Source organism: Bos indicus x Bos taurus, chromosome 1 (assembly GCF_003369695.1).
Source record: "Bos indicus x Bos taurus breed Angus x Brahman F1 hybrid chromosome 1, Bos_hybrid_MaternalHap_v2.0, whole genome shotgun sequence".
Taxonomy (NCBI): Eukaryota; Metazoa; Chordata; class Mammalia; order Artiodactyla; family Bovidae; genus Bos; species Bos indicus x Bos taurus.
Window position 1 is genome coordinate 143,337,581 of NC_040076.1, and position 18,351 is coordinate 143,355,931.

Here is an 18,351-nt window from a genome sequence, read left to right on the forward strand (position 1 = left end):
AGTCTTTGCCGCTGCAGCCTCAGTATTAGTCTTATTTAGATTTGTAGACATACCTGCCTCTTTCTTTGCTCTTTATTCTTTTTGCATCTCTGACATTCCATCTGAGCTCACTTGTTCCTGTTCAAGTGTACATGCGTTAGAAATGCCTTTCATCAGGTTCTGAGGTGGCAAGCTTTCCCCACTTTTGTTTGGGTTTCCCTGCTGCTCTGGAGATGGGCTTGCCGATTGTAGAATCCAGGTTGGCTGTTGGGTCCTTTCAGTACGACATTGTGTGCTGGCCTCTGGCATCCTTTGTTTGCTAACAAACCGTTGTCAGGCTATCTCTTCTTTGCAGATGATCTGACTTTTTCTCTGGCTTTTAACATCAAAATTAAAAGTCTTTGTGCTTCAAAGAACGCCATCAAGAAAGTGAAAAGACAACCCACTAGATGAGAGAAAATATGCAAATAACTCATTTGACTAGGGGCTTGTACTAGAAGGTAGAGAGAGCTCTGACGAGGCTGTACGGCCAGTACCTGAGTGCCAGTGATGCTCTCGAGCAGGAACAGTGAGTGGGGAGGTCCTGCCCCCTGCCGCTGGTTCTGACCGCACCCTCCTGCCTGTGCTGTCACCCACCTGGACCACCCCTCCATCCGCCTGGGTGCAGGAGAGTCGCCAGTCATCTCTCCAGACGTCGTGAGCGTCACCGTTCTATACGGCTGCAGCCTCTGCCTCCGATATGGTCAGCGCCTCTCAACTAAATGCAGTGGTGCCCACTTGGATGAGTGAGAAATGGAATGCAAATGCGGGATCCCAACATCCCTTCTAGCCATGATGGGGTGACGTGGACCAGATCTTACATCCTGTGTTGAACAGCAGGAAAAACCAAACAGAAGCATGTAAGGTTGTAACGTCAAACACCGCACGGCAGGAGTGCTGGACAGTGACCCCACAGGAGGGGCGCCCCCTTCAGCTCATCCCCTGCAGCTGCCAGCTGAGCACAGGGAGGGTGGTGGAGGCGGAGCCTGGCGACCCGGGCTCCAGGGAGGCTGGAATCTGTGGGGGAAATGCTGGAGAGGATAGGAGTGCATGAATCAGGAGCTCTAGGAAGCTGAGAACCCCCATCCCGCGCTTAGACTGTGTTGACCATCGCATGTGTGGGGGATGCCCCCAAGGTCAGGGGACCTGGAAGAGTGTGGGTATCACTGTTTCCTCAGTTCACATGGGCTGTGAGTGAAGTCGCATACTCAGCAGCCAGGTGGAAAGACCTCACAGTTCAGAGGGCCTCGAGCAGGGTCCTCAAAGGCCGTAGTCTCCTCCCCAGACGTGAGCCTGCTCAGGACCCATAGACACAAAGCCTTGAAGGAAGCCTGGAGAGAGTTGAACAACTCCTGAGTAAGTTAACGACATCCACTAATGAGGCTGACAATATTTGAGGGATGACAGCAAACTCAGCCCCCAACACGCCACGTTCACAGTGTCTAGTAACCAGGCAGAAAGTATTCGTCATGCAAACAGGTGGGAAAATGTAACCCAGAAGTTGAGAAAAATCAATTAGAAACAGATCCAGGTGGATCCACGCTATCCAGATGGTAGAATCAGGATAGAAGGATGTTAAAAATGTCTGTTATAAATATGGCCCACGTGTTCAGTGACACAGAGAAACTATGCACAAGATGAGGAGAAAATGAATGGTGTAAAAAAAGACCCAAGTCTCCTCGAGAGGAAAGCCCTGCACTGGGTGGGTTCATAGTGGGTCAGACACTGCAGACACAAGATCAGTATTCTTGAAGACATAGCACCAGAAACTTTCTAAAATGAAACATAGGAAAGAGGCAGGAAAAAAAAAAAAACATCATCAGTGTAACCATAAAGAAGGATAAAAATAGGAAATTGAAAAGGATGTATGATGAAAAATATTTGGAAAAAAATGGCTAAAATTTTGCAAATTTGATGAAAACTGATTTTCAAGAAGATCCACAAATCCCAAGCAGAAGAAAACTATGCCAACTGCAGTATTCTTGCCTGGAGAATCCGATGGACAGAGGAGCCTGGAGGGCTACTGTCCTTGGGGCCGCAAAGAGTCGGACACGACTAAAGCAACTTAGCATAAAACAAAATCTGACACATGCTACAACATGAGTGAACCTTGAGGACAGGATGCTCCATGACATAAGTCAGACACGAAGGACAAACACTGGAGTGATCCACTTACGTGAGGTCCCTAGAGGAGTCAAGTCCCAGGGACTGCAGGCAGGATGGCAGGGCCAGAGGCTGGGGAGGGGGAGGGCAGTGAGCGAGTGATGGGGCCGAGGTTCAGTGTGGGAAGATGGACAAGGTCTGTGAATGGGTGGTGCTGAGAGCAGCCCAACGGTGTGAATGCTCTTCAGGCCACCGAGCTGGACACAGCACAATGATTTAAATGGTGACTCTTACCTGTAGTTAAAAACAAACACACAAAAACAAGGACTAAACTTAGCCAGTAGGCCTGGTTTTGGCTTCCTTGATCACAAGTTAAGCCGTACTGGAGGAGGGCTGGGCTGACCTGGAGACGAGCCCGTCTGCAGGGTTAGTGGGTTTGGAGGAAGGTGAGAGCTGCTGAGGTCAGCACGGTCATTGTCCTGGGAGCTGGAGCCTCATCGCCCAGAGGCCAGAGACCTGAAGGCTGTTCTGCTCCTCTTCCAAGGCAGGAGGCAGCCCACCTTCCGCTGCTCCTGCCAGCCCCCCATGGAGGTTGAAATTGCTTTGCAGCCCTTCCTGGGGTGTGCGCTCTGCCTCTCTCTGGGTATGTTCATTTATGGGCCATCTGTCAGGCCTCCTTAGAAGGCAGAGGACAGTAGCAGCTCTCGGAAAGGCCCCGCGAGGCTGTGTCCCTGGTGTTTGCCTCAGTTAGCGGACGGTTCAGTTCATCAGGAAATCAGTTCATTCATAACCGTCCGCCTCCCTGACGTGCACTTTTTTGATCAGGGTAACAGCATGTAGTTCGTTCGCTGGCGTTTTTCTAATCCTGCCTAACTATCCTGTGTTGTGTCTTTCACTTTCAGGCCTTGAAGTTAGAAACCTCCGAGGACGATTCTCCCGCTGACCCTGCTGACCCTGGGCCTCGGTGAGTCCAGAGAGGGAGGTGCCTGATGCTTTAGCCGCGTGTGTGTGCGCATGTGCGGTTGTGTGTGTGCGTGTGTTTATTTCTGTCCCCTGGAGCAGTCCCAGCCAGACAGGGTCCCACCCCAGTCCTCTGGACCTGGCTCCATTGGCAGACACAGAAGTTCCTTGCTTGGAGAGCCAGGCTCGCTGGCCCAGCCTCAGTGACACTGAAGGGACGGAGTGGGCACAGTTGGGCCTTAACGCATTGCTGGTTGATTTTCCTAAAGGAGTCCAGCAGGGCTGTGGGGGGCACCAAGAGCTTTCTGATCAGCGAAGCACATTGCTCTGTGCACGGCAGCCGTGTGTCGTCAGCACTGCTTTGTTTCTGGGGGAGAGTGGCCAACGGCACCCATCATCAGCCAGGCCTTTCCCGGAAGGACAGAACTGGGGAGGTCAGAGATGGAAGTCAGTTTGGTCTCCCTCTTTCTGGGTACGGGGCCTCAAGTTCTGTAGCCATTGAGGGCTGGGAACAGGAGCGGGAAGAGGAGCAGCCAGTCAGAGACTCAGTGCTCTTCAGCTACTGGACAATTCCCAGATCAGACTGATAACCAAGCACCCAACAAGATTAACTCAGCATTTACAAGAAGAAACGACGTTCAGTTACCTGCATACAACGGAACAGTTTTTAGAAACAGGAAAGATACAGCACCCCCCGCCCCCACCCCCCCACCACAATAAGCTGGTACTCATCAGTGCTGAAAGTTAAAGCAAATCGTCTGTTTATGACTTGAACCGGCACCTCTCAAAAGGTACCCGAGTGTCTAATAACGATAAACATCTGGAAAGATGTGCGACTTAGTCATCAGAGAAATGGCAGTTATAGACCACGGTGTGCTGGTGTGATGAGTGGAGAGAGGAGGCAGGTGGACAAGGGTGGGAGCAGGGGGCTCATCAGTCACTCTTCCCTCTGTTTTCCTGCAAGTCGGCTCCTAGCTGAGCACTTAAAAAAACCCTCATCATTCAATCCTCTTCCCATCTGTGAACAGCGAGTCTTACCTGTGTTTTTTGAGAAGGACACAGGATCACGATGATTGCTTTGCTCTGAGGGCAGGGGTGTGTGGTCCTGTCCCTGCCGCTCCTGCTCCCATGCCCTGGTGGACTCTGGTGCTGGTCATGGCGTCCTGGCCCAGCCCTGCAGGAAGCCGGGAACACGCTCAGACCTTGGCTGCGTGGATTCTCGGGCCCTGGGGCCTGAGTGGTCATGAGAAGCACCCCACCTGCCACACGGCCCCAGGCACAATGATGGTCTCTGGCTCTGCACCCCCGCCCCGCCCACTGATGAATGGTAAAACAAACACAACATCTCTCCTACGTAGCTTACTGCAGTTTTAGCTCCTACGAGTTTTCCATTAGCTTTGCTTACAAGTTTTAAGGTGATTAGAAGGTTTTCTTTAGTCTTTCTTAGGTACTGATGCTGAAACAATGCCGTTCCCTGCCTGCTCCCATGGCCCACGTGGATCTCAGAACTCAGTCTGGGGTGGGGGTGGGGGGGTTGGGGTGCAGAGGGAGGGGCTGCGAGGGCAGATAAGGTGGGAGGCCCCCCCACTCGGCCATGTTTGGGGACAGGTCCTCTTTGTTCTAAAGGAGACACGAGGGGACTCGCAAAGGGCTCAGACTTTGACCGGCCAAGTTGTGTCTGGAGGAGGCTGGTGTCCTGCAGGGCAAGCTTTTCCCCTTAAACACAATCTTATTCGGGTTCAGCCTAATTGATTAGGCCTTGTAATGGTTGCAAAGACATAAGATTGGAGCTTTATAAACCAGCAGATAACTTTTTGTTAATATTTACATTTTAATTAAAGAAGTGATGTATGCTTGTAAAAATTAAACACAGAACCAAACCTAATAAGTAATCAAAATTTCATTCTTTCCTCCATCCCAAATCCCACCTTTTTTTTTCTGGAGGGAGCTGACACTGTAAATGGTTTGTGCTTTATCCTTCCAGAACTTGTCAACATACACATGAGAACACTTATGCAGTTTCTGAAAACGTTTATGTGTCATGACGTCTGTCTGTGGGACTTGATTTTAACCTGCTTGGGGTCTTTTAGCATACACAAACCTACCTTGTTTAAAAAGACGTAGCCGCCTCTTTCATGCATGTTCTAAAGAGCATGATTGGACATACATGTACGTACAAACATGTGCACACGTGCGCACACACACACAAGCTTTGTAAGAAGTCTGGCTGATGATTCCAGAGCGTGATGCCTGGCTCTGGTTTTCAGTTTCCTAGACCCAGAGTGTGCTTTCATGACCTGAGATATGTGTGTCTTCTCAGAAAGTGTAACTGGCGTGCTCATCCTTCTGTTCAGGGGCTGGGTGAAGGGGGTCGGGTGAGCGCAGTGGGCACAATTGGCAGAGAGCAAGGCTCACCCTCTCGGACACTGCGTCAGTGTGAGCGGCCCTGCCTGGCCCAGGCCGCCCCCCTGCTGGAAGGTAGACTTTGCCCCCTGCCCGTGTAGAGCCCCTGGCTGGTGCTGTTTGTAGGTTGGGGGTGGGGTGGGGTAGGCTCTACAAGAACAGTGGCCTAGGCCGGATTCCCTTGCCACCCAGGAGCGTCTGTTTTTTGGAACATTCCACACTGTGTTCCTCTCGTTGGGACACATGTAAGGGTATGTGCACACGTGGTTACATTCAGCTGGTCACCAGAGTCCAGTAACAGAGCCGTGTCCTTCCAGCACATAAAGAGCAAGCACAGCAGAGGCACAAGCAGGCGGAGGCCTTGGTCTGACTCTGCTCCACCACGAGGCCCGGTGTCCCCGAGACACCGTCTGCCTGACAGCCCCTTGTCTCCTGGTGAACAGAGCCGAGGCTAGAGAGTCCTTTGGAGCCCTTGCGGAGCCTGAGCACCCACATAGCTCACTCTGCTCCAAGGGGTCTGGCTGCCCCAGGGACGGGCGTCAGGTCTGGAGCTGCCTTTCCACACTCGGTTCCGGCCTGCCTGAAGTGGTCTCCCGCTGGCTTGTGTGTTAATTTACATTCAGGAGCATGTCCTTGGAAGCACAGGGACCCCAGGGCCAAGGCAGGTGGGTGCTAGACAGAGGCTGGCCTGTGAGTGCTGGTTGCATTGTCCACCTGTGGCCCCTTCTCAGCTTCAGCGCTGCTTTGCTGTCCTCCCGGTCCCCCAGCAAAGTGAGCTTCTCTCAAGGGAACCACTGGCTGCAAGGGGACCCGGGAGGAGGGAGGCCCTGCCCAGCTGCCCACCTATCCCTCGCTATCACAGATAACTTGCCTTAAGAGCTTCTTGGATTTTGTAGACAATCATATCACCTACGGGTTATGATTGTCTAAAAAGAAGGAAAGCTGGTTTCCTTCTTTTTCACCCTGATTTCTGTTACTTCTTTCCTTGTCTCATCACGGAGGCTGCAGTGAGCTCTCTGAGGATTAGGGGCCTCAAGGGTGGACGTCCCTAAACAGTCATGGATGGCACTGTCATCGGGGGCTTTTCCTGAAGCTCATGACATAATCATGTTTTTTCTTTTTTAGTCTCTATTGACAATGATTAGATCAATTGAATTTCTGTGGTAGATCGTCCTGTGTCCTGCCATAAACCAAACTTGGTCATGACATTTTGTTTCCGTTAACTACATGATGAAATCAGTTTGCTAAGATATATTTATTGCATATGTCTGTGTTCACACATCTGATTGACCTGTTAAGTAACAGGCCATGGATAGAGGAGCCTGGTAGGCTACAGTCCATGGGGTTGCAAAGAGTCGGACACAACTTAGCAACAAAACAGCAACAGCAAACCGTCAGACCATCCTTGCATTCTTGGAGCAGACCCCGCTGGGTCCTGCCGTGTCCGTCCTTGCATTCTTGGAGCACACCCCGCTGGGTCCTGCCATGTTGTCTTTTTAATGTGCTGTGAGATTCTGTTTGCTAATTTTTAAAGGAAGTTTTGTATTTATTTTCATAAGTAAGGAGTAATGGTTCTCAAAGTTTTGGTCTCTTTACACTCAAAAAATTATGGGGGACCATATAAAGCTCTTGCTTTTGTAAGGTATAACTTCCATTGTTCTCAGCTGAGGGTGATCCTTCCTCTACACAGGGGTACATTTGGTGATGTCAGGAGAGGTTTTTGGTTGACACCGCTGGTGTGTTGGGTGTTTCTACGGGTGTCTCGTGGGTAGAAGGCAGATGTCCTGTGATGCACAGAACAGCCCCACAGCAGCCCTATGACAGAGGTCCCAAATGTCAGCAATGCCACAGTAGCACAGAACATTTAAAAATTTTATTTAATGATTCATTCACTTAAAAGAGCAGCAATAAACCCATTACATGTTAACATAAAGAATATTTTTTAATAAAAAGTATATTTGAGCAAACTCCAGGAGATAGTGAAGGACAAAGAAACCTGGTATGTTGCAGTCTATGGGGTCACAAAGAGTTGGACACCGAAAAACAATATTTTCCAAAACTGAAAAAAAATATAATGAGGAGAGAGAGATTGTTTTATATATTCCTTGTTGGTGGTGGTGTTCAGTCACTAAGTTGTGTCTGACTCTTTGTGACCCCGTGGACTGCAGCACGCCAGGCTCCTGTGTCCTCTGCTATCTCCTGGAGTTTGCTCAAACCCATGTCCATCAAGTCGGTGATGCAATCTGGCCATCTTATCCTCTGTTGGCCCTTTCTCCTCCTCCCCTCAATCTTTCCCAGCATCAGGGTCTTTTCCAGTGAGTCAACTCTTTGCATCAGGTGGCCAAAGTATTGCAGCTTCCGCATCAATCCTTCTAATGAATATTCAGGGTTGATTTCCTTTAGGATTGACTGGTTTGATTTCCTTGCAGTACAGGGAACTCTCAAGAGTTTTCTTCAGCACCACAATTTGAATGTATCAATTCTTTAGTACTCAGCCTTCTTTATGATCCAACTCTCACATCCATACGTGACTGCTGGAACACCATAACTTTGACTATATGGACTTTTGTTGGCAAAGCAGTGTCTCTGCTTTCTAATATGCTGTCTAGGTTTGTCATAGCTTTCCTTCCAAGGAGCACGGGTCTTTTAGTTTCATGGCTGCAGTGACTATTCACAGTGATTTTGGAGCCCAAGAAAATAAAATCTTGTCACTGCTTCCACTTTTTCCCCTTCTCTTTGCCATGAAGTGATGGGACTGGATGCCATGATGTCTGTTTTTTGAATGTTAAATTTTAAGCCAGTTTTTTTTCCCACTCTCCTCTTTCACTTTCATCAAGAGGCTCTTTAGTCCCTCTTCACTTTCTGCCCTTAGAGTGGTATTATCTACATATCTTAAGTTGTTGATATTTCCCCCAGCAATCTTGATTCCAGCTTGGGATTCATCCAGCCTGGAATTTCAGATGATGTACTCTGCATAGAAGTTAGATAAGCAGGGTGACAACATACAGCCTTAACATACTCATTTCCCAATTTTGAACCAGTCCATTGTAATATGTCTGGATCTGAATGTTGCTTCTTGACCTGCATACAGGTTTCTCAGGAGATAGGTAAAGGGAAGTCGCTCAGTTGTGTACGACTCTTCATGACCCCATGGACTGTAGCCTGCCAGTCTTCTCCTATGGAATTTTCCAGGCAAGAATACTGGAGCGAGTTGCCATTTCCTTCTCCAGGGGCTCTTCCGGACACAGGGATCAAACCCAAGTCACCCGCATTGCAGGCAGACTCTTTACAGTCTGAGCCACCAGGGAAGCTCCTTTCCTTAAAAATTTTTCAACTGTTTGTTATGATCCACACAGTCAGAGGCTTTAGCACAATCAGTGAAGCAGAAGTAGATGTTTCTCTTGCTTTTTCGATGAACCAGCCGATGTTGGCAATTTGATCTCTGGTTTCTCTGCCTTTTCTAAATCCAGCTTCAACATCTGGAAGTTCTTGTTTTGCGTACTATTGAAGTCTGGCATGGAGAATTTTGAGTATTAGTTTGCTAGCATGTGAAATTATATGGTAATTTGAACATTCTTTGGCATTGCCCTTCTTTGGGATTGGAATGAAAACGGACCTTTTCCGGTCCTGTGGCCACTGCTGAGTTTTCCAAATTTGCTGGCATATTGAGTGCAGCACTTTCACAGCATCATCTTTTAGGGTTTGAAACAGCTCAGCCGGAATCCCATCGCCTCCACTAGCTTTGTTCGCAGTGTTGCTTCCTAAGGCCCACTTGACCTCGCGCTTCAGGATGCCTGGCGCCAGGTGAGTGATCACACCATCGTGGTTATTTGGGTCATCAAGACCTTTTTTGTATAGTTCTTCTGTGTAGTTTTTTGCCACCTCTTAACCTCTTCTGCTCCCGTTAGGTCCTTACTGTTCCTGTCCTTTATCAGGCCCATCCTTGCATGAAATGTTCCCTTGTTACCTCCAGTTTTCTTGAAGAGGTCTCTAGCCTTTCCCATTCTATTGTTCCTTCTTTTTGGCATTGTTCATTGAAGAAGGCCTTTTTATCTCTCCTTGCTATTCTCTGGAACTCTGTGTTCAGTTGGGTATACCTTTCTCTTTCTCCTTTGCCTTTTGCTTCTCTTCTTTCCTCAGCTATTTGTAAATTTATATTACTACAATGTAGTAGATCTCTCAAGCATATGACCCAATAGGAGACCCCTGAAGTATCTGCAGATGGTGAAGGACAGGGAGGCCTGGTGTGCTCCTCTCCATGGAGTCGCAAAGAGCCAGACAGGGCTGAGCGACTGGACTGAACTATCTGGCTCTGCACTCAGTTCGCTTTACTGTGCAGTTTGGTGGGGCTAGTGACGAAAACTCCGCTTTACCAAGAATGTGCTTGGAAAACAGATGAGTCTGATCCCACGACAGGGTCTTAGGGTCCCCTGGGCTTCCCAGATCACTCCTGAGAACCGTTGTTTAGACAGATTCCCCTTTTTCTGTGTTCATTCTCACATTGTGAATTCAGGGTCACACTTCCTTCATAAAAAGGCACTTGGAAATTTCCTTCTCTGTGTTCTGGAGAAGGTTAGATTATGTTAAGACAATCTGATCTTACAGGGTTGGTAAAATTCTCTTCTGAGTCATCTGGGTTTGGTATCTTTCATTAATTTTTAATTCTATAAAATTAGGTCTGCTCAGACTTTCTGTCTTTTCTGTGGTCACTGTTTTTATAAAGAAAAAAAAATTTTTTCTCTTAGAAAATTCTCTATGTCACCCAAGTTTTCAAGTTTATTTGCATAGAGATGTACAGTTATTTCCATGATTTTTTTAAAACTCTATTTTCTTTTGATGGTTATTCTCATTCTTTGTGCATTCTTTGTGCGTTCTGCCTTTCCTTAGTTTATTTTTCTTGCTATAGGGAACTTACCTGTTTTATTGATTTTTTTCCAAAACCAGCTTTTAAGCTTTAGTCATTAATTAGAATACTTTTTTCCTAACTCATTTTTGCTTTTACTTTTATTAATTCCTTCAGTTACTTTTTAATTTTCTTCTAACTTTCTGAATTGGAGGCTTAACTCTCTTATTTTCATGTTCTCATTTCTAAAGATTTAAAGTATTTAATGTGATAAATCTTCCTCTTAAGTGCTGCTTTCGTTTTCATTGTGTTTTCTAGGAATTTTGCAGTTGGGGGTCTCTACTTTCCCTGGAGAGTAACTTGTCAGGGGAGAACACTGACATTTTGGGGCAAGGGAGCAGGCCTTTTCTGTTTCCTGATTTTGTTATTCATTTCTAGGCAATATTGTTTGCATCTTACTTCCTGTTTAGGATTGGTTGAAAATGTCTTCGTTGCTTAATTCATGGGCACTGTTTGTGAACGCTTCTGTAAGCAGCTGAGAGAAAGTGCATCCTGTCTTATCAAGTACAGGCCTGGCTGCTTGTCCTCCAGCTGCACATCAACGGGCGGCATAATCTGAGGTCTCTCTTGGTTCTGAAACACTATTCTTTCCTGGATTCAGAGCAATGTACTGACATCTCCTATTACCAGGAGATGCTTTGATTTGTTTCTGTGGTATCCCCGTGATTTCTGCTTCCTGAAACGTGAAGCTGCATTGCTTGGTCTGTAGATCTAAACTTACATCTCCCTTGAGAATTTTAGTTTCTAGCATTATAAATAGTCCTGCTTTGTGTCATTTAATTTCACTTGCCTGACATTTTCTTCTCCAATATCAAGATTTTGGACCCTATTTTTTGAGCATTCCTCATGTATATTTATTCATTGTTTTCAATCCTGCTGAACTGTTTTGGTTGAACTATTCTCTTATACCTAGCAGAGCTGAACTTTTGAAAAATTTTATTTTTAATTGGAGAATAACTTCAATATTGTGTTAATTTCTGCCATACATCAACATGAGTCAGCCATAGGTATACATATGTGTCCTCCCTCTTGAGCCCCCCTCGCCATCCCACTCCTCTAAATTGTCACAGGGCACCAGATTTGGGTTCCCTGCTTCATACAGCAAATTCCCGCTGGCCACCTATTTTACATATGGTAATATGTATGATTCAGTGCTACTCGCAAGAAAGTGCTTCCCTTTGTGTAACTGATCTTCATCCATTTGTGCTGACCTGACCCGTGTGTTTGGATTAATGCCGTCAGTATTCTATGTATTTGGGGGGTGAATACGGATGGAATGGTACCCATACACAGACACATTCCCCTGTTCTCTTTGTGGTGTCTGTTCTTGGCCTTTCTAGTATCTCGTTTTGTGTTTGGTGATGCTGACCTGACAGTCAGGAAAGTGCTCTTGGCATTAGTGGTTACCTAGGTGTGAGCAGATTTATGTCAGATCCAGAGTCCCCTCCTTTCAGATAATGTCTATTGTTTTTCTCCTGAGAGCAACAGTAAGATGCCCTGTGGCCTCCCTCCCCGAGCCGTTCCCTTCCCTGGCACCTGCTCCCGACCGCCCTGCACACCCGGGCAGGTGTACCTGCTGCTGCTCGTGGAGTGATGGGATCACCCTGCTTCTGCCACGCCTCCTCCACACCCTCCCCTGCCCTGCCTGGTTGTTGAGCGCACAGCGTGTCTTGTCGGGTCAGCCCCCTGTGCTCGGACTCCTCTGTCCCCTGCAGCACATCGGAGCCCCTCGCTGGGCCTTTTGGTGGCCCGGGCACGGCCTCCAGTCCTGTCGCAGGCACAGAGCCACCTGTCCCCATGTGCCAACCCTCTTCACGGCTCCAGGACCTCTCTCGGCTCCTAGTCTGTGTCTCGATGTTACTCTCTCAGGCCAGCGTTCTTCCTGTGGGTGTTTGTGTGTCTTTCCTTTGCCTGCAGTTTCTGTCTTTCTGTGGTACTGTGTCTTAGCTTTGCTTATCTCCTGTGGTCTAGCACGCGACTGGACCTGTAGACTGCTGTGTATGCTTGTCGCGATCACTGACGAGCTTGGACTTTCTGCTCATAATCATCTCGTTACCATCCTTCTCCTTTGCTTTCCCGCCTGCTCTTGAATTTTGCATGTTGAACCTGTTCAACTCACTCCTCCCCATGGTACCCCTCCTTCTGACTCTGGGATGCCTGAGACAGAGACAGAGTGTATTCACGTCTCAAATAATGTGAAAACCTGAGGACCAGGATTTGGGCACACGGTGTTTTCACGCCCGCTCTCTGGCACATGCGGTGCCATGCCGGGTGTTTGCCCTTGTGCCCTCTCAGAGTCCCTGCTGTGACCAGACAGGCTCTGGGCATCATCTGCAAATGAGGGATAGGGAGCCCCAGGGGTGACACTGGAGTGGGCAGCAGGGCACGTGGGCCCCAGCTGTGGCGCTCCCCACCTGCTCCTCACTCCCCGCCCCTGGCCTCCCAGGACCGTCAGCTGGCCTTTTTATCCCCTTCCTTCTCTGCCATAGATGCTGACAGTTATTGCAGCAGCCCAGCGGGTGCATAAGTCCCTGCTGGTCACCAACCACAGCCACCACACTCCTGCTTCGCACACCCCCGAGCACAGGGCCCTTCCTGTGGCAGCTCCTGCACTGGCTTATGCGTGTGTGTGTGTGTGTGTGTGTGTGTGTGTGTGGCTTCCTCTGTGAGGGTGGGGCTCAGGGATGCCGGGGACACCAGGAACTTGGCTTTATCGGGGCAGTGAAGGACCTTGCAGCAGCTCCACTGTTTGGCACCTTGACAGCTTTTTTCAGTTGTCGGCTGTGCTTCTGTTTATCAGTAACTGGCCCCAGGTGGTTGGTTCTCTGAGTGAGTCTCCAGGGATCTTGCCTATCGTTTCCCGACCTCTGGAGTCTCAGGATGGGCCAGTGGGTATCGGGGGAGGTAGGCATGTCCCACAGCCACAATGCTGGGTGGATGTGGTGGGGAACGTCCCAGAGCACGGGGCGGGGTGGGGGGACATCCTGGGAGGTCAGCAGAAGGTGCAGGTGTGAGGATACCTCTGTGTCTTGATGCCGCTCTCGTGAAGGTTTAACGAACACTTGGTGGGTCATTGTGAGAAAGTTGGCTTCTTTGTTTGAGGTGAAACCAGAATCCTTCCCCCAGGATCTGGGTGTGAGGAGCTGAAGCCCGAGGAAGGAGGGAGCATTGGTGGCTGGTGCCAGTGAGCTGGGGGCCAGGGAGGACCATTTGGATGTTTTCTCTCTGCTGTAGGTACTTCGTGTCATACGCACTGGAAAAATGCTGTAACCAGCGACATGTGTTATCTGTCTTAGAAGTCAGGTTGCTTATAAAGAACCTGCCTGTCAGTGGTTGCGGAACAGGCCCTGGTCTGGGCTCCGGTGGCTGCTGGGAGGGTCTGCTGCTCTGTGGGTATGGGCCGTTGGTGTCCACTGGGGTTTGTCAGCTTGGAGAGGACCTGGCCACCATGACCGTGGACCTGCCCAGGCCCCCTAGGACGGGCCGTCCCAGCCAGAGGTCAGGCGCCCAGTGGGGAGGGTGAAGCACTGAGCCTGGAAACAGGTTCAGCTGAGATCTTATTCAACAGTCGCTAACTGCAGGGAAGGGCCAGTCACGTCCCTTGTGCTGCTCGGGTCAGGGGTGGGCGAGCAGCCTGCAGACCTCTGTTTGGTGAGGGCAGAGGCTCCTGGGGGGTCAGAGGCTCCTGGGGGAGGCGACACAGAGAAACATGAAATGTGCTAAAGACCCATGTTGGGACCCTCTGTCCTTTGCCAATTTCTAGGGGTCCTTCCCAGCTTCCAGGGTTGCATTCCAGTGGGCAGTGGTGGGATGGGGGCTGAGGCGACAGCAATAAACAGATGAACACCAAAATGCCAGGTGACAGTTGCTGACAGGAGCCTGACTGGGGGTGTGGCAGGGTGGCAGGTGGGGTGAATGCTGCGGGAGAACAGACAGCCCCTCCCAGGGGGCCAGCAGGGGACAGTGGGCCCCAGCAGGAGTGGGCTGGAGGAGGGTCAGACGGATGGAGGGACAGCTGGTGGACACAGTGCAGCTGGTGGGGAGTGGGGGGTGTGTGGACGGCAGGCCCAGCAGCCAGGGGGTAGGGGATTTGTTCTCGGTTCATTGGGGCCCCCAGCAGATGCCTGGCATGGTCACAGCCTTTGCTGGACAGGGAGGCCCCAGCTGACTCAGGTTGGCGGGGGACTCTAGTGAAGGTCGGGAAGGGGTGGGCTGGGTGGCAGCACTGGGCAGAGAGCAGCTTGGCTTGCAGGGGGGTGAGTGGGTGCATGTGTGGGATGCATGTGTGGGATACATCTGTGGGTGTGTGCGGTTCACCCATGTGCGCGCGCACATGTGTGGTGCACACGTGTGGGGTACGTATGGGTACACCTGTGTGTGTGCGTGTGGGATGCACATGATGCACACACATGTGGGATGTATCTGTGGGCATGCGTGTGGTGCACACGCATGTGTGGAGGAGGAGGGAAGGTGGGAGGCAGGTGTGCAGTGCGCCAGCCCCCAGCCGCAGCTGAGTGCCGTAGGAGATGTGGGGAGGGCACGGTGCTAATCCTGCCTTGTGCTCCGAGCTGGAATGTGTGGGAACATGCCTGGGCCAGGAGGGTGGCCCAGGGCGGTTGTGTTTCACCAGGATTGGGTTTGGCCTGGCGGGAGCCTCTTATCTCAACCCTGTCTTCAGACACCACCTGTGACCCTGGTGGGGGGAGTCACAGGCTCTGGGGTCCAGGGCCTTGGGGGCGCCTGCACCAGCCATCCTCCTGCAGGGGAGGAGCCAGAGGCTGGGTGTGCGTGTCTGTGTTTGCACGCGTGTCTGCATGTGCACATGTGTCTGTGTGAACGGTAGCCTGTCCGAGGCTGATAGTTCGGGTCCCTGGAGCTGCCCTTTTGGACTTGGGGTCTGTCTCAGACCCCGCCCTGCGACCTGGCAATGTGGGTACAAGGGTGTCTGAGACATTGTTTTCTTGCATTTGACTTTTTAGAGTCAAAAACCTGTGCAAGTGGCAGAAGTTGTAAAGTGTTGCCCAGAGACTGGGGCTGGGGCTCCTGTCCTTGGGGGCGGGGTTGCAGGGTGAAGGGGGCCCTGGGGCTCCAGTGAGGGGCTGGGGAGGCAGTTGCTTGGGTGACCAGCCTCCAGCCGTGGATGGATCCCAGGCCTGGTTGGCATGACTGGGACCAGGGTGCTGTGTGCCCAGCTGGGCCCTGGTGGGTGAGCTCTCCTGTTCTAACCACAAGCCTCTGCTCTCCTCCCAACACTGTGGGGGCATCAGGACCCATGATGCAACTGTCCCCGAGAGGACCATCTGTCATTGGGTATTTATGCTGCGAAAGGACACATGAGGGCAAGAGAGCACGGGTGTGTGTGCTCAGAAGGGTAGTGTGAGAACCCAGTGCATGCTGGGCACGGCCTCCACAGCTCCCTGTTCAAGTGTAGACAGGATTGAAATGGGAGTGCAGAAGCCAGAGCCACATTCATGAACCGCTGGAGAGTCGTAAACTGATCAGGTTAATTTGTAACAGTCTCAAGATCTACTCTTTAATCACCTTTGCCCCAGATTTCCACATCTGCTGGGAGCAGCTTCAGCCCCTGCGCAGGTGCTCTAAGAAATCAGCACAGGTCAGTGTTTGTCCTGTTAATAGTAAGACAGTCCACAGCAGGGGTGGTAGCTCCATGGAGCCACAGGGACTCAGGACTCTGACTCCTCAGTCCACAGCTTCTGTCCTCCTGGTTGTGACCTGCTGGTCTCAAGAAGGCTGCTCCCCTCTTGCCATTTCATCTTCATTCCAGGTAGGAAGGAAGAGTGCATATCTGGGCCATTTCCTTTTAAAGGGCTTTCCCCCAAGTTCCCCTCAGTGGCCTCCACCTCCCTCTTCCTGGCCAGACACGGGGTTCCCACTGGTCCCCTCTCCTTCCTGGCTGGGCCTGTGCCCGTGGACAGGATGTCTGTCCAGTTGGTACAGAAGCAGCTCCTTCTGCCACTTGGCAGAGCAGTCATTTTCCAGGAACTGTGTGTGTCCTTGACCCTTGGCCTGAATTTGGATTCTCTGTCCTCCCTCCTCACTGCTCTGCACGTGGGTGGCTCTTCACCGTGGACTTGCACTTCTTCTTTCAGTGTGGGGGCTGGTCAAGTCCCGGCTTCCAGCCTCTGAAAATAAGAAAAAGAAGGAGGCAGCCACAGTCTCTGGCTCCTCTCCGCACTTGGGGCCAGGCCAGCAGCCGTGGCAGCAGTGCACTCTCCCCTGGGCCCTGCAGCGCCGTCCCAGACCACTCTCCTGGCTGCTTCTGCCTTCCTGGCTTGCACAGAGTCTGAGTCATGGGTGAAAAGCCCCCATCTCCAGGCACAGGCAAGAGGCAGGATCTTTTTTCCCATCCTCCTAGGAGCTCCTGCCTCGCCAATGGGGCGGGGCTGAGGGCAGGATAAAAGCCACCTCGTGGGACTTAAGGGCCTTTGGGACTTGTCCTGCAGGCTGGCGCCCAGAGCCCAGGTAAGGGTGGCTGGGAGCTGCTCCCCACAGGGCCTCTCTCCTTCCTTCTGGAAGAGGCTCCAAGTCCTCCTGGGGAGAGGGGACAGGAGGTCAGGGCCACGCATCTCAGGTCTCCAAGTCTGTACCCTCTGTGGGCTCACGTCTCCCTGAGCTCCAGCTGCAGGAGAGGGGGCTGGGTTAGTGGTCTATCCAGGGTCCCTCCCCGCCTCTGCTGGCCTCCAATTTTGAGAACTTGCTCCTCATTAATGTGCTGAAAATTTTCATGGTTTGTCTGTCTTCACCCTGAGCTTCAAAAGACAGGCAAGGACCAGGGACCCAGAGGTCTTGTGTTCACCCATCCTGTGTCTGCCTCCAGCGCACCACACTTGACCCTGCTTCCATCAGGCTGTCATGGCTGAGTGATTCCTGGGTCTGTAGTGTCTCCCAGTCAGGGTGATCAGAAGCTTTCATCTGCCACAAACATTACACAAGTAACCAAACGGCAGAGCTGACGGTCCAATGTGCGATGCCTCAGACCTTGAAAACTAAGTAGCCATGAGAGCTAAAAACACACAGGCTTCAAAGACTTGGATAAAGGGGTAATACAAAACATCTCATTACTGCCTTCTTAATATTGATTGCCTGTTAAAATGATGACATTTTGACTGTACTGGGTTAAATAAAATACATCACTAAAGTGAATTTTACCTTTCACTTTTTAAATGCAGTTTAAGATCCCCCCAGGCTCATGGTATCACCCTGTGCCAGCCTGCTGGGGTGCCACCTCCCTGATTTGCCTGGGACAGACTCTGAGTCTGCAGGGGAGGGCGGGGTTGGAGTTGGGGGGGGCGGTGATTGGCTGTCACTTCTGCCTTTCTCCACAGCCATATCTTGGGGATTATGTCAGGTTAACATGCAAGGGCTGGAGGAAGCTGTTCTGAAGGGTGAGGGTGTGTTCATGCCCTGGCAGAATCAGGGGTGTGAAGCAGGGAGATCCCAGAGGGTGGGTCCCTGCCCAGGGGCTATGATGTGGAGAGGATAAACCTGGACCAGTAAGTACTTAGGTGTGGTGGGTTTTGTGCTACAAAAGAAACACAGAGACAGTTGAGAGAAGCATTCTGGGTGGTCTCGATGGTGGCTGAGTTTCCCTGGAGCTGACATTGGTCGGCCGGACCGGGCAGAGGTGAGTGTTGGGCAGGGCATCTTGTCATCTACCCCTGTGAACTCCCCCTGGCCTCAGCGCCCATGACTTCCTGATCTGATTGTTTCAAGGAGTGGTGAGCTCTTCCAGGTACCCGGCCTCTCTAGGTGCCAGCCGTGGGGAGGGCCAAGGCCTGGGCTGTGGAGGTGCCCCGGAGGCCTACACTCCTGGACGCACAAACAGCAGGAGCCCGCGTCGAGGTCAGGGTCACTGGAGAAGTCTGACGCTGAGCACGTGAAGTGTGTGTTTGGAGTCAGAACTTTCTCCTGATGGAGCTGGTTCTGTGAGCCAGCTTGCAAAG

The 18,351-nt window shown here is 51.0% G+C and overlaps 1 protein-coding gene across 2 annotated transcripts in view; it reads left to right on the plus strand.

Annotated features, from left to right (window-relative positions):
• Window positions 1-18,351, plus strand: part of AGPAT3 (1-acylglycerol-3-phosphate O-acyltransferase 3) — an 89,043-nt gene that overhangs the window by 21,525 nt on the left and 49,167 nt on the right. For both annotated transcript variants that reach the window (XM_027547252.1, XM_027547261.1), the window contains exon 2: window positions 3,024-3,085. The gene's annotated coding sequence lies outside the window, so the exon portion shown is untranslated. The remainder of the gene's footprint in view (window positions 1-3,023; window positions 3,086-18,351) is intronic.